Genomic DNA, 15965 nt, shown 5'->3' with positions numbered 1-15965 from the left:
CATCACCCACTGTCCTGGTACTACGTCACGTCAGGAGTCTCACGTCTTCAATCACCCACTGTCCTGGTAGTCTCCCTTCAGGAGTCTCACGTCTCTGTTACATGTGTTTGTTACCATCACCCACTGTCCTGGTCTCACGTCTCTGTTACATGTGTTTGTTACCATCACCCACTGTCCCTCCACGTCCCCTTCAGGAGTCTCACCCACTGTCCTGGTACGTCTTCAGGAGTCTGTTACATGTGTTTGTTACCATCACCCACTGTCCTGGTACTACGTCACGTCCCCCTTCAGGAGTCTCACGTCTCTGTTACATGTGTTTGTTACCATCACCCACTGTCCTGGTATCACCCACTGTCCTGGTTTGTTACCATCACCCACTGTCCTGGTACGTCACGCCCCCTTCAGGAGTCTCACGTCTCTGTTACATGTGTTTGTTACCATCACCCACTGTCCTGGTACTACGTCACGTCCCCCTTCAGGAGTCTCACGTCTCTGTTACATGTGTTTGTTACCATCACCCACTGGCCTGTCGTCACGTCCCCCTTCAGGAGTCTCACGTCTCTGTTACTATCACCCACTGTCCTGGTACTCTTCAGGAGTCTCACGTCTCTGTTACATGTGTTTGTTACCATCACCCACTGTCCTGGTACTACGTCACGTCCCCCTTCAGGAGTCTCACGTCTCTGTTACATGTGTTTGTTACCATCACCCACTGTCCTGGTACTACGTCACGTCCCTCTTCAGGAGTCTCTGTTACATGTGTTTGTTACCATCACCCACTGTCCTGGTACTACGTCACGTCCCCCTTCAGGAGTCTCACGTCTCTGTTACATGTGTTTGTTACCATCACCCACTGTCCTGGTACTACGTCACGTCCCCCTTCAGGAGTCTCACTTCTCTGTTACATGTGTTTGTTACCATCACCCACTGGCCTGGTATTACGTCACGTCCCCCTTCAGGAGTCTCACGTCTCTGTTACTATCACCCACTGTCCTGGTACTACGTCTCGTCCCCCTTCAGGAGTCTCACGTCTCTGTTACATGTGTTTGTTACCATCACCCACTGTCCTGGTACTACGTCACGTCCCCCTTCAGGAGTCTCACGTCTCTGTTACATGTGTTTGTTACCATCACCCACTGTCCTGGTACTACGTCACGTTCCCCTTCAGGAGTCTCACGTCTCTGTTACATGTGTTTGTTACCATCACCCACTGTCCTGGTACTACGTCACGTCCCCCTTCAGGAGTCCCATGTCTCTGTTACCATCACCCACTGTCCTGGTACTACGTCACGTCCCCCTTCAGGAGTCCCATGTCTCTGTTACCATCACCCACTGTCCTGGTACTACGGCACGTCCCCCTTCAGGAGTCCCACGTCTCTGTTACCATCACCCACTGTCCTGGTACTACGTCACGTCCCCCTTCAGGAGTCTCACGTCTCTGTTACTATCACCCACTGTCCTGGTACTACGTCTTGTCCCCCTTCAGGAGTCTCACGTCTCTGTTACATGTGTTTGTTACCATCACCCACTGTCCTGGTACTACGTCACGTCCCCCTTCAGGAGTCTCACGTCTCTGTTACATGTCTCTGTTACCATCACCCACTGTCCTGGTACTACGTCACGTCCCCCTTCAGGAGTCCCATGTCTCTGTTACCATCACCCACTGTCCTGGTACTACGGCACGTCCCCCTTCAGGAGTCCCACGTCTCTGTTACCATCACCCACTGTCCTGGTACTACGTCACGTCCCCCTTCAGGAGTCTCACGTCTCTGTTACTATCACCCACTGTCCTGGTACTACGTCTCGTCCCCCTTCAGGAGTCTCACGTCTCTGTTACATGTGTTTGTTACCATCACCCACTGTCCTGGTACTACGTCACGTCCCCCTTCAGGAGTCTCACGTCTCTGTTACATGTGTTTGTTACCATCACCCACTGTCCTGGTACTACGTCACGTCCCCCTTCAGGAGTCCCACGTCTCTGTTACCATCACCCACTGTCCTGGTACTACGTCACATCCCACATCTGTGAAATCAAACTGTCCACTTAGGAAGCAACACTGATTGCCAATACATTTCACATGCTGTTGTGCAAATGGAATAGACAACATGTGGAAATTATAGGCAATTAGCAAGACACCCCCAATAAAGGAGTGGTTCTGCCGGTGGTGACCACAGACCACTTCTCAGTTCCTATGCTTCCTGGCTGATGTTTTGGTCACTTTTGAATGCTGGCGGTGCTTTCACTCTAGTGGTAGCATGAGACGGAGTCTACAACCCACACAAGTGGCTCATGTAGTGCAGCTCATCCAGGATAGCACATCAATGCGAGCTGTGGCAAGAAGGTTTGCTGTTTGCTGTCAGCGTAGTGTCCAGAGTATGGAGGCGCTACCAGGAGACAGGCCAGTACATCAGGGAGACGTAGAGGAGGCCGTAGGAGGGCAACAACCCAGCAGCAGGATCGCTACCTCCGACTTTGTGCAAGGAGGAGCAGGAGGAGCACTGCCAGAGCCCTGCAAAATGACCTCCAACAGGCCACAAATGTGCATGTGTCTGCTCAAACGGTCAGAAACAGACTCCATGAGGGTGGTATGAGGGCCCGACGTCCACAGGTGGGGGTTGTGCTTACAGCCCAACACTGTGCAGGACGTTTGGCATTTGCCAGAGAACACCAAGATTGGCAAATTCGCCACTGGCGCCCTGTGCTCTTCACAGATGAAAGCAGGTTCACACTGAGCACATGTGACAGACATGACATGAGTCTGGAGATGCCGTGGAGAACGTTCTGCTGCCTGCAACATCCTCCAGCATGACCGGTTAGGTGGTGGGTCAGTCATGGTGTGGGGTGGCATTTCTTTGGGGGACCGCACAGCCCTCCATGTGCTCGCCAGAGGTAGCCTGACTGCCATTAGGTACCAAGAGGGGATCTCAGACCCCTTGTGAGACCATATTCTGGTGCGGTTGGCCCTGGGTTCCTCCTAATGCAAGACAATGCTAGACCTTATGTGGCTGGAGTGTGTCAGCAGTTCCTGCAAGAGGAAGGCATTGATGCTATGGACTGGCCCGCCCCTTCCCCAGACCTGAATCCAATTGAGCACATCTGGGACATCATGTCTCGCTCCATCCACCAACGCCACGTTGCACCACAGACTGTCCAGGAGTTGGCGGATGCTTTAGTCCAGGTCTGGAAGGAGATCCCTCAGGAGACCATCTGCCACCTCATCAGGAGCATGCCCAGGTGTTGTAGGGAGGTCATACAGGCACGTGGAGGCCACACACACTACTGAGCCTCATTTTGACTTGTTTTAAGGACATTACATCAAAGTTGGATCAGCCTGTAGTGTGGTTTTCCACTTTAATTTTGAGTGTGACTCCAAATCCAGACCTCCATGGGTTGATAAATTGGATTTCCATTGATCATTTTTGTGTGATTTTGTTGTCAGCACATTCAACTATGTAAAGAAAAAAGTATTTAATAAGAATTTTTCATTCATTCAGATATAGGATGTGTTATTTTAGTGTTCCCATTATTTTTTTGAGCAGTGTATATATTTATAACCTCCGTTGAGGACTATAACCTCTTATTTTTCAAAACTGTAGGGCCTGGTTACCCATAAAACTTGTGTTCACTTCAAAAGCTCGTTGAAGTCTTACATTACCCACGTGTCAAAAATTGTTACTCAACTTGCAACTCACTTCTTTGCAAAAAAGGTTTCACAAAAAGGACTCAAACCTTTAGGCCGCCCCATCCCGGATCCGGGATTGTGACTACAGCCTCAAGCTCATTACCATAACGCAACGTTAGCGATTTCTGAAAATTGCAAAATAAATGAAATAAATATGCCTGTCCTCAAGCTTATCCTTTTCTTAACAATCCTGTCGTCTCAGATTTTCAAAATATGCTTTAGAACCAGAGAAAATCAATAATTTGTGTAAGAGTGGTGATAGCTAGCGTAGCATTTAGCGTTAGCATTTAGCACGCAACATTCACAAAAACCAGCAAAGGGATCAAATAAAATAATTTACCTTTGAAGAACTTCAGATGTTTCAATGAGGAGACTCTCAGTTACATAGCAGATGTCCAGTTTTTCCTGAAAGATGCTTGTGTAGGACACAACGTTCCGTTTTGTTACTATGCATTTGGCTACCGAAACTAACCGAAAATTCAGTCACCTAAACGTCGAACTTTTTCCGAATTAACTCCATAATATCGACTGAAACATGGAAAACGTTGTTTGAATCAATCCTCAAGGTGTTTTGTCATATATCTCTTCATTGAAATGCCAGTCCTAGAAGCGTGCATTCTTCTCTGATTCGGATGGAAAAATACTGGGACCTGACTTTTGCGCACCAATTTCCACGCAGACACCATGCGGGACACTTGGTAATTGTAGGCTCTTATGGCCAATCTTCCAATGATATGCCTACAAATACGTCACAATGCTGCAGACACCTGGGGAAACGATAGGAAGTGTCCGTTCATTCCTGTGGCATTCACAGCCATATAAGGAGATCATGGAAAACGTGCCTTCAGAAATCCTGTTGATTTCCTGGTCACTCAAACATCTTGGTTTTGCCTGTAGATATTGTTCTATGGCACTCACAGTGAAAATCTTTGCAGTTCTGGAAACGTCAGAGTGTCTTCTTTCCAAAACTATCAATTCCAAGCATAGTCGAGCATCTTTTCGTGACAAAATATCGCGCTAAAAACGGGCACGTCTTTTTATCCAAAAATGAAATACTGCCCCTAGAGTTCTAACAGGTTTTAATAGAGGACTTGAACACGTATAATAGAGATTTAACAAACCTGTAACAGTGCAAACAAAGGACTATACCTTATACATCACAGACACGTATCACTCATTGCATGCACTTATTTGATCCTGATTTGGTTCTTTTAAATTATATCCCACTGCTGGCTTGCTTCTGAAGCTAAGCAGGGTTGGTCCTGGTCAGTCCCTGGATGGGAGACCAGACGCTGCTGAAGTGGTGTTGGAGGACCAATAGGTCCCACTCTTTCCTCTGGTCTAAAAAAATATCCCAATGTCCCAGGGCAGTGATTGGGGACGCTGTCCTGTGTAGGGTGCCGTCTTTCGAATGGGACGTTAAACAGGTGTCCTGACTCTCTGAGGTCATTAAAGATCCCTTGGCACTTATCGTAGGAGTAGGGTGTTAACCCCGGTGTCCTGGCTAAATTCTCAAGCTGTCCCTCATACATCATGATCACCTAATCATTACCAGCTAACAATAGGCTCATTCATCCCCCTCCTCTCCCCTGCAACGATTCCCCAGGTCGTTGCTGTAAATGAGAACGTGTTCTCAGACAACTTGGTTAACTTGACAACCTGGTCAAATAACGGTAAAATAAAAATAATAAAAAGAAATCGGTCTGGACTCACCCAGCAATATGTTAGCAGTCAAACAGGAAATTAACAGTTGAATCCAATGGGCTCAAAACTCTCTCTCTCTCTTTCCCCTGGATCAATACACAGTTGAGTCTTTCCTTGTTGTTGGTTACGACCAATTCATCTTAGTCACGGCACCAAGTGTTAGCAATTGATGTTACTCTTCAATAACACAGACCCCAAAGCAAATGAGGGGGAGAAAAATAAGTTTATTCCAAGAGGACAAATCATATATGTTTTGCTGAGAGGTAGATGTTCATTCTCCCCTGTCCTCAGTGATTCTCTCCTCCGTGATTCTTTCCACAGAACAAAGGGACAGGATGTAGTTGTATAAACCTACCCTAGCCTACAGTTGACCAATTATAATTCCTTGCTATAAAACTGGGCCAATGGCCTATTTCAGGCTCAATGTCGAGACAAATTCCTCCCATGTCTCTGACCCATTGATAAATAATCCCCTATTACAGAAAAAAACATTATTTCCATTGATCGTTGGAACTCTATTGACGTCTAGTCCTCTTGACCTTTAGTCCTCTGTGTTGTGCATTTATCTTAACATATTATTGCAAAATTCTTGTCTGTTTCCACAGTTTCAGGGCAGCCCTCTAACCTGAAGATAGTTCTGCTGGGGAAGACTGGATCAGGGAAGAGTACAACAGGAAACACCATCCTGGGGAGGGAGGTGTTTAAAGCGGGGGCTTCTCCAGTGTCTGTGACTGCACAGAGTGAGAAACGGAGTGGAGTGGTGGATGGGAGGAAGATTGATGTCATCGACACCCGGGACTCTATGACACAACAATGTCTCAAGAAGAGATGAAAAGTGAGATAGAAAAGGCCATCTACATGTCAGTCCCAGGACCTCACGCCTTCCTGCTGGTGATCAGACTGGGGAGGTTCACAGAGGAGGAGCAGAACACTGTGAACTGGATCCAGGAGAACTTTGGAGAAGAAGCATCAATGTACACCATCATTCTGTTCACTCATGAAGATCAACTGGAGGGTAAATCAGTGGAAGAGTTTCTGGCTGAGAGCAAAGAGTTACGGAAACTCATCAATATCTGTGGGGGCAGATATCACTCCCTAATCAATGACAAGAGAGAAGACAACACTCAGGTCCCAGAGCTGCTGAAGAAGATAGAGGAGATGGTGAAGAAGAATGGAGGAAAACACTACACCAATGAGATGTACCAGGAGACCCAGAGGAAGATCGAAGAGGCCCAGAGGAAGATCGAAGAAGAGGAGGAGAGGAAGAGACAGGAAAAGGAGAAGAGAGAGAGAGAGAGGAGACAGGAGGAGGAAGAAAGAAGAAGAAGAGAAGAGAAATTGAATGAGTGCAAGTGGTCAGCGTTTGCCAGTACAGCTGCATTGGGGTTGGGAGCCATGTACAGCTCTCCATGGTCGTTAGCAGCAGGGGCTGCATTAGCCGCTGTTAAAGGTTATCAGTGCATGGACACCTATTTCACCTCAGAAGACCAGGAGAAATAAGATTTCCACATCCACCATCTCAGATTGTTTTGAAATTAAGATGAATTATTATTGTGTCTCTGAGAAATTAATAAATAAATACAATTTATTGTGCCTAAATTTGACATTTTAATTGATAGGATTCATATACTATTCAATTAATATAGTACCCAACATAATAATAATATATGCCATTTAGCAGACGCTTTTATCCAAAGCGACTTACAGTCATGTGTGCATACATTCTACGTATGGGTGGTCCCGGGAATCGAACCCACTACCCTGGCGTTACAAGCGCCATGCTCTACCAACTGAGCTACAGAAGGACCACAACATCTGATCTGGATCCAATTTTTCCCCAACAATGACTAAGAACAAAGAATGGTCAAAAGCCTCAGATCAGATGTTGGGTATTATTTCACACTAATGACTTGTTATCTGGAGGGGGCCATTTGCATCTCCCCAATGGTCCTAATGTGGAATCCGTAACCATGCCATATCATGGAAAGTAATGGTTTGAGAACATTCCAAGATTTGGAAGATACATACACATTACCAGATACATATACATTACCAGATACATATACATTACCAGATACATACACATTACCAGATACATACACATTACCAGATACATATACATTACCAGATACATATACATTACCAGATACATACACATTACCAGATACATATACATTACCAGATACATATACATTACCAGATACATACACATTACCAGATACATACACATTACCAGATACATACACATTACCAGATACATACACATTACCAGATACATACACATTACCAGATACATATACATTACCAGATACATACACATTACCAGATACATATACATTACCAGATACATACACATTACCAGATACATATACATTACCAGATACATACACATTACCAGATACATACACATTACCAGATACATACACATTACCAGATACATACACATTACCAGATACATACACATTACCAGATACATACACATTACCAGATACATATACATTACCAGATACACACACATTACCAGATACATATACATTACCAGATACATACACGTTACCAGATACATATACATTACCAGATACATATACATTACCAGATACATACACATTACCAGATACACATACATTACCAGATACATACACATTACCAGATACATACACATTACCAGATACATACCAGATACATACACATTACCAGATACATACACATTACCAGATACATACACATTACCAGATACATATACATTACCAGATACATACACATTACCAGATACATATACATTACCAGATACATATACATTACCAGATACATACACATTACCAGATACATTACCAGATACATACACATTACCAGATACATATACATTACCAGATACATATACATTACCAGATACATACACATTACCAGATACATACACATTACCAGATACATATACATTACCAGATACATATACATTACCAGATACATACACATTACCAGATACACATACATTACCAGATACATTACCAGATACATACACATTACCAGATACATATACATTACCAGATACATATACATTACCAGATACATACACATTACCAGATACATACATACCAGATACATACACCCAGATACATACCATTACCAGATACATATACACATTACCAGATACATACACATTACCAGATACATACACATTACCAGATACATACACATTACCAGATACATACACATTACCAGATACATATACATTACCAGATACATACACATTACCAGATACATACACATTACCAGATACATACACATTACCAGATACATACACATTACCAGATACATACACATTACCAGATACATACATTACCAGATACATATACATTACCAGATACATACACATTACCAGATACATACACATTACCAGATACATACACATTACCAGATACATACACCAGATACATATACATACATACACATTACCAGATACATACACATTACCAGATACATACACATTACCAGATACATACACATTACCAGATACATACACATTACCAGATACATACACATTACCAGATACATATACATTACCAGATACATACACATTACCAGATACATACACATTACCAGATACATACACATTACCAGATACATACACATTACCAGATACATACACATTACCAGATACATACACATTACCAGATACATACACATTACCAGATACATACACATTACCAGATACATACACATTACCAGATACATACACATTACCAGATACATACACATTACCAGATACATACACATTACCAGATACATATACATTACCAGATACATATACATTACCAGATACATTACCAGATACATTACCAGATACATATACATTACCAGATACATACACATTACCAGATACATACATACACATTACCAGATACATACACATTACCAGATACATACACATTACCAGATACATACACATTACCAGATACATATACATTACCAGATACATACCCAGATACATACACATTACCAGATACATTACCAGATACATACACATTACCAGATACATATACATTACCAGATACATATACATTACCAGATACATACACATTACCAGATACATACACATTACCAGATACATATACATTACCAGATACATACACATTACCAGATACATATACCAGATACATATACATTACCAGATACATACACATTACCAGATACATATACATTACCAGATACATACATATATGTTAACCTCTGACCAGATATATAACTTACTTACCAGAACATACGTGTTATATTAACTTCAGAAAGGATGGGATTTATAAATATGCAAAGGACTGATCTGGATAACCTCTGAAAGGACTGATCTCTATAACATACGTGTTATATATATGAAAGGACTGATCTCTATAACATACGTGTTATATATGCTAACTTCTGAAAGGACTGATCTCTATAACATACGTGTTATATATGCTAACTTCTGAAAGGACTGATCTCTATAACATACGTGTTATATATGTTAACCTCTGAAAGGACTGATCTCTATAACATACGTGTTATATATGCTAACCTCTGAAAGGACTGATCTCTATAACATACGTGTTATATATGTTAACCTCTGAAAGGACTGATCTCTATAACATACGTGTTATATATGTTAACCTCTGAAAGGACTGATCTCTATAACATACGTGTTATATATGTTAACCTCTGAAAAGACTGATCTCTATAACATACGTGTTATATATGTAACCTAACTGATCTCTATAACATACGTGTTATATATGTTAACCTCTGAATAACATACGGATATATGTTAACCTCTGAAAGGACTGATCTCTATAACATACGTGTTATATATGTTAACCTCTGAAAGGACTGATCTCTATAACATACGTGTTATATATGTTAACCTCTGAAAGGACTGATCTCTATAACATACGTGTTATATATGCTAACTTCTGAAAGGACTGATCTCTATAACATACGTGTTATATGTAACCTCTGAAAGGACTATATAGGACATCGTGTTAACCTCTGAAAGGACTGATCTCTATAACATACGTGTTATATATGCTAACTTCTGAAAGGACTGATCTCTATAACATACGTGTTATATATGTTAACCTCTGAAAGGACTGATCTCTATAACATACGTGTTATATATGTTAACCTCTGAAAGGACTGATCTCTATAACATACGTGTTATATATGTTAACTCTGAAAGGACTGATCTCTATAACATACGTGTTATATATGTTAACCTCTGAAAGGACTGATCTCTATAACATACGTGTTATATATGTTAAAGGACTGATCTCTAACATACGAAAGGAACTTCTGAAAGGACTGATCTCTATAACATACGTGTTATATATGTTAACCTCTGAAAGGACTGATCTCTATAACATACGTGTTATATATGTTAACTTCTGAAAGGACTGATCTCTATAACATACGTGTTATATATGTTAACCTCTGAAAGGACTGATCTCTATAACATACGTGTTATATATGCTAACTTCTGAAAGGATATGAACCTCTGAAAGGACTGATAACATACGTGTTATATATAACCTGAAAGGACTGATCTCTATAACATACGTGTTATATATGTTAACCTCTGAAAAGACTGATCTCTATAACATACGTGTTATATATGTTAACTTCTGAAAGGACTGATCTCTATAACATACGTGTTATATATGTTAACCTCTGAAAGGACTGATCTCTATAACATACGTGTTATATATGCTAACTTCTGAAAGGACTGATCTCTATAACATACGTGTTATATATGCTAACTTCTGAAAGGACTGATCTCTATAACATACGTGTTATATATGCTAACCTCTGAAAGGACTGATCTCTATAACATACGTGTTATATATGTTAACCTCTGAAAGGACTGATCTCTATAACATACGTGTTATATATGTTAACCTCTGAAAGGACTGATCTCTATAACATACGTGTTATATATGTTAACCTCTGAAAAGACTGATCTCTATAACATACGTGTTATATATGTTAACTTCTGAAAGGACTGATCTCTATAACATACGTGTTATATATGTTAACCTCTGAAAGGACTGATCTCTATAACATACGTGTTATATATGCTAACTTCTGAAAGGACTGATCTCTATAACATACGTGTTATATATGCTAACTTCTGAAAGGACTGATCTCTATAACATACGTGTTATATATGTTAACCTCTGAAAGGACTGATCTCTATAACATACGTGTTATATATGTTAACTTCTGAAAGGACTGATCTCTATAACATACGTGTTATATATGCTAACTACGTGTTATATGTTAACTGAAAGGACTGATCTCTATAACATACGTGTTATATATGTTAACTTCTGAAAGGACTGATCTCTATAACATACGTGTTATATATGCTAACTTCTGAAAGGACTGATCTCTATAACATACGTGTTATATATGCTAACTTCTCTGAAAGGACTGATCTCTATAACATACGTGTTATATGTTAACTTCTGAAAGGACTGATCTCTATAACATACGTGTTATATATGTTAACCTCTGAAAGGACTGATCTCTATAACATACGTGTTATATATGTTATGAAAGGACTGATCTCTATAACATCTGAATATGGAAAGGACTGATCTCTATAACATACGTGTTATATATGTTAACCTCTGAAAGGACTGATCTCTATAACATACGTGTTATATATGCTAACTTCTGAAAGGACTGATCTCTATAACATACGTGTTATATATGTTAAAGGACTGATCTCTATAACATACGTGAAAAGAAAGGACTGATCTCTATAACATACGTGTTATATATGCTATACTTCTGAAAGACTGACTCTATAACATACGTGTTATATATATGCTAACTTCTGAAAGGACTGATCTCTATAACATACGTGTTATATATGTTAACTTCTGAAAGGACTGATCTCTATAACATACGTGTTATATATGCTAACTTCTGAAAGGACTGATCTCTATAACATACGTGTTATATATGTTAACTTCTGAAAGGACTGATCTCTATAACATACGTGTTATATATGTTAACTTCTGAAAGGACTGATCTCTATAACATACGTGTTATATATGTTAACCTCTGAAAGGACTGATCTCTATAACATACGTGTTATATATGTTAACTTCTGAAAGGACTGATCTCTATAACATACGTGTTATATATGTTAACTTCTGAAAGGACTGATCTCTATAACATACGTGTTATATATGTTAACTTCTGAAAGGACTGATCTCTATAACATACGTGTTATATATGTTAACTTCTGAAAGGACTGATCTCTATAACATACGTGTTATATATGCTAACTTCTGAAGGACTGATCTCTATAACATACGTGTTATATATGTTAACTTCTGAAAGGACTGATCTCTATAACATACGTGTTATATATGTTAACTTCTGAAAGGACTGATCTCTATAACATACGTGTTATATATGTTAACTTCTGAAACTGGATATGTTAACCTGAAAGGACTGATCTCTATAACATACGTGTTATATATGTTAACTTCTGAAAGGACTGATCTCTATAACATACATGTTATATATGCTAACTTCTGAAGGACTGATCTCTATAACATACGTGTTATATATGTTAACTTCTGAAAGGACTGATCTCTATAACATACGTGTTATATATGTTAACTTCTGAAAGGACTGATCTCTATAACATACATGTTATATATGCTAACTTCTGAAGGACTGATCTCTATAACATACGTGTTATATATGTTAACTTCTGAAAGGACTGATCTCTATAACATACGTGTTATATATGTTAACTTCTGAAAGGACTGATCTCTATAACATACGTGTTATATATGTTAACTTCTGAAAGGACTGATCTCTATAACATACGTGTTATATATGTTAACCTCTGAAAGGACTGATCTATAACATACGTCTGAAAGGACTGATCTCTATAACATACGTGTTATATATGTTAACCTCTGAAAGGACTGATCTCTATAACATACGTGTTATATATGTTAACTTCTGAAAGGACTGATCTCTATAACATACGTGTTATATATGTTAACCTCTGAAAGGACTGATCTCTATAACATACGTGTTATATATGTTAACCTCTGAAAGGACTGATCTCTATAACATACGTGTTATATATGTTATATGTTAACTTCTGAAGGACTGATCTCTATAACATACGTGTTATATATGTTAACCTCTGAAAGGACTGATCTCTATAACATACGTGTTATATATGTTAACTTCTGAAAGGACTGATCTCTATAACATACGTGTTATATATGTTATATGTTAACTTCTGAAAGGACTGATGTTATATATGTTAACTTCTGAAAGGACTGATCTCTATAACATACGTGTTATATATGTTATATGTTAACTTCTGAAAGGACTGATCTCTATAACATACGTGTTATATATGTTAACTTCTGAAAGGACGGATCTCTATAACATACGTGTTATATATGTTATATGTTAACTTCTGAAAGGACTGATCTCTATAACATACGTGTTATATATGTTAACTTCTGAAAGGACTGATCTCTATAACATACGTGTTATATATGTTAACTTCTGAAAGGACTGATCTCTATAACATACGTGTTATATATGTTAACTTCTGAAAGGACTGATCTCTATAACATACGTGTTATATATGTTATATGTTAACTTCTGAAGGACTGATCTCTATAACATACGTGTTATATATGTTAACTTCTGAAAGGACTGATCTCTATAACATACGTGTTATATATGTTAACCTCTGAAAGGACTGATCTCTATAACATACGTGTTATATATGTTAACTTCTGAAAGGACTGATCTCTATAACATACGTGTTATATATGTTAACTTCTGAAAGGACTGATCTCTATAACATACGTGTTATATATGTTAACTTCTGAAAGGACTGGATCTCTATAACATACGTGTTATATATGTTAACTTCTGAAAGGACTGATCTCTATAACATACGTGTTATATATGTTAACCTCTGAAAGGACTGGGATCTCTATAACATACGTGTTATATATGTTAACTCTGAAAGGACTGATCTCTATAACATACGTGTTATATATGTTAACTTCTGAAAGGACTGATCTCTATAACATACGTGTTATATATGTTATATGTTAACTCTGAAGGACTGATCTCTATAACATACGTGTTATATGTTAACTTCTGAAAGGACTGATCTCTATAACATACGTGTTATATATGTTAACCTCTGAAAGGACTGATCTCTATAACATACGTGTTATATATGTTATATGTTAACTTTTGAAAGGACTGATCTCTATAACATACGTGTTATATATGTTAACTTCTGAAAGGACTGATTCTATAACATACGTGTTATATATGCTAAACTTCTGAAAGGACTGATCTCTATAACATACGTGTTATATATATATGTTAACTTCTGAAGGACTGATCTCTATAACATACGTGTTATATATGTTAACTTCTGAAAGGACTGATCTCTATAACATACGTGTTATATGTTATATGTTAACTTTGAAAGGACTGATCTCTATAACATACGTGTTATATATGTTAACTTCTGAAAGGACTGATCTCTATAACATACGTGTTATATGTTAACCTCTGAAAGGACTGATCTCTATAACATACGTGTTATATATGTTAACTTCTGAAAGGACGGATCTCTATAACATACGTGTTATATATGTTAACTTCTGAACTGATCTCTATAACATACGTGTTACTGAAAGGACTCTCTATAACATACGTGTTATATATGTTAACTTTTGAAGGACTGATCTCTATAACATACGTGTTATATATGTTAACTTCTGAAAGGATCTCTATAACATACGTGTTATACTTGCTAACTTCTGAAAGGACTGATCTATAACATCGTGTTATATATTTAACTTCTGAAAGGACGGATCTCTATAACATCGTGTTATATATGTTAACCTCTGAAGGACTGATCTCTATAACATACGTGTTATATATGTTAACCTCTGAAAGGACTGATCTCTATAACATACGTGTTATATATGTTATATGTTAACTTCTGAAGGACTGATCTCTATAACATACGTGTTATATATGTTAACTTCTGAAGGACTGATCTCTATAACATACGTGTTATATATGTTAACCTCTGAAAGGACTGATCTCTATAACATACGTGTTATATATGTTAACCTCTGAAAGGACTGATCTCTATAACATACGTGTTATATATGTTAACCTCTGAAAGGACTGATCTCTATAACATACGTGTTATATATGTTATATGTTAACTTCTGAAAGGACTGATCTCTATAACATACGTGTTATATATGTTAACCTCTGAAAGGACTGATCTCTATAACATACGTGTTATATATGTTATATGTTAACTTCTGAAAGGACTGATCTCTATAACATACGTGTTATATATGTTATATGTTAACTTCTGAAAGGACTGATCTCTATAACATACGTGTTATATATGTTAACCTCTGAAAGGACTGATCTCTATAACATACGTGTTATATATGTTAACTTTTGAAAGGACTGATCTCTATAACATACGTGTTATATATGTTAACTTCTGCAAAG

At 38.6% G+C, this 15965-nt stretch overlaps 1 long non-coding RNA gene and 1 pseudogene across 50 annotated transcripts; one reads left to right on the top strand and one right to left on the bottom strand.

The window, feature by feature from the left end:
- Nucleotides 1-5979: 5979 nt before the first annotated feature.
- Nucleotides 5980-6986, top strand: LOC127918966 (GTPase IMAP family member 7-like; annotated as a pseudogene).
- Nucleotides 6987-9758: 2772 nt separating this feature from the next.
- On the bottom strand, nt 9759-15957 carry LOC127918965 (uncharacterized). 50 transcript variants are annotated; one of them, XR_008101519.1, is made up of 11 exons: nt 15666-15957; nt 15378-15520; nt 13914-14149; nt 13396-13585; nt 12867-13276; nt 12248-12800; nt 11491-11582; nt 10941-11444; nt 10399-10538; nt 9934-10071; nt 9759-9887 (listed from the first exon to the last, which is right to left on the bottom strand). It is a non-coding gene; the product is annotated as an uncharacterized LOC127918965 (long non-coding RNA). The 50 variants fall into 50 exon arrangements; XR_008101510.1 differs by having other exon boundaries at nt 15378-15566; nt 15712-15957; XR_008101533.1 differs by having other exon boundaries at nt 15818-15957.
- Between the last annotated feature and the right edge of the window lie 8 nt (nt 15958-15965).

Source organism: Oncorhynchus keta, unplaced genomic scaffold (genome assembly GCF_023373465.1).
Source record: "Oncorhynchus keta strain PuntledgeMale-10-30-2019 unplaced genomic scaffold, Oket_V2 Un_contig_15378_pilon_pilon, whole genome shotgun sequence".
NCBI classification, from domain to species: Eukaryota; Metazoa; Chordata; class Actinopteri; order Salmoniformes; family Salmonidae; genus Oncorhynchus; species Oncorhynchus keta.
Note: the sequence above shows the minus strand (reverse complement) of the source record. Positions and strands in the feature narration are given on the sequence as shown.